Source organism: Eumetopias jubatus, unplaced genomic scaffold, assembly GCF_037043125.1.
Source record: "Eumetopias jubatus isolate StellerSeaLion01/CBP00866 unplaced genomic scaffold, mEumJub1_p1.0 scaffold_1, whole genome shotgun sequence".
Classification (NCBI taxonomy): Eukaryota; Metazoa; Chordata; class Mammalia; order Carnivora; family Otariidae; genus Eumetopias; species Eumetopias jubatus.
The window spans coordinates 99,611,516-99,613,061 of record NW_028274807.1 but is presented as its reverse complement, the minus strand read 5'-3'; the positions used below and the strand labels follow the sequence as shown (position 1 = coordinate 99,613,061).

Here is a 1,546-nt window from a genome sequence, read left to right as displayed (position 1 = left end):
CATGCTTCACTCAAGCCCTCTGCATTTTTTCCTTTTTAATTTGCCAGATGTTCTTTTAATGAGAATTATAGATGACCTGAGTCTTCTGCAAACTACTATTTAAACAAATGATTTTTCTTTTTTACAAATACTGAATAAGACAGTGTCTTCTTTTTTTATTACAGAACAATTTTTATTAATAAAAACTTTAAACAAAAATCCATAATTCCACAAACTAACAATGACTTGGTAGTATGCAAGTACTTCAGGCTGGAGAGGCATGTTTGTTCTTAATGAATTTATATATGCTAAGTCCTCATGACATTCGATTCCAAAATGTATGGGTAAATTGGCTTGGCATGATTAATAATTTAAAGTAAAATATAAACATAAGGGCAACTTAAACACTGGTTTAATTTGTTTGTGTCAATTCAAGGTCAGCGACTGGAAAGCTCTATTAAAAAAAAATCTGAGGTCAAAAATATCTTTAGGAAGCAACCACACGCCTCCGTATATTTGAAGATTGAGAGCTAAAAATCCATTCCTGATGAACACCATTGAGTAAAGGATGTATAACATCCACCACACATCTGTTTCAAAAATGACATATTACCAAAATTATCCATTTCTTTACAAATAAACATTATAGTATTAATAACTACAGAGAAGCCTTCAGAATGAGTTCCACAATATGCTAACTCTCTCGCGGTTTTCCTGAGCTCTGTCTCAAAGCATTTACTTTAATCCTGGGGCTTTAGAAACATCTTCTTTACTTTTAACTGTTGGTTTTATGTGTCCATTTTCATCTTCTTCATAATTGGCATGGTCTCTTTTTTTTGGCAAACTTTTTTTCCAGTTGTCCCCACCAAGATCTCATATCTTCTGGCCATTTCTTCATCTGACACATCAAGCTCCACTGCTTTACCTTCACCTTCTTCCACTTTGTTCTTAGTGTTCATCTGGAGCATTAATTTCTCAAAATCCTCTGAATGACATTCTTCCATAGAGAAGATCTTCACATAACAAGAAATTCTGCTCTTCTATTATGAAACACTCTCTTTTCTTTAAGCTCTGGCAAATCCACAGTGCTCTTCACTAATGATTTTCTTTTCTTCTTCTAGTTGTTTCTTGGTCTCCAAGTCCAGTCCCCTTTGCACGAGCATCGTGCACAGCAGATTCTTGGACAATTTCGTCTTGTGCTCAGCCGCCATACTGGCTCCTGCTCGGAGCCACGCCCCAAGATAGTGTCTTCTTTTGCAAAAACCAATAAATTAAAAAAAAAGTTGTAAACATATATGATTTGTCCAAGATATTTGAAAAAGGAAAAAAACAGAAGCATGGTTTTCTTCAATTTTTTTTATTTTATTTATTTTATTTTTTTATTTTTTTAAGATTTTATTTATTATTTGAGAGAATGAGATAGAGAGAGAGAGCATGAGACAGGGGAGGGTCAGAGGGAGAAGCAGACTCCCTGCTGAGCAGGGAGCCCGATGCGGGACTCGATCCCGTGACTCCAGGATCATGACCTGAGCCGAAGGCAGTCGCTTAACCAACCGAACCACCCAGG

The 1,546-nt window shown here is 36.0% G+C and overlaps 1 pseudogene; it reads right to left on the bottom strand.

The window, feature by feature from the left end:
• Positions 1 to 719: 719 nt before the first annotated feature.
• Positions 720 to 1,190, bottom strand: LOC114208983 (M-phase phosphoprotein 6 pseudogene; annotated as a pseudogene).
• Positions 1,191 to 1,546: the final 356 nt, after the last annotated feature.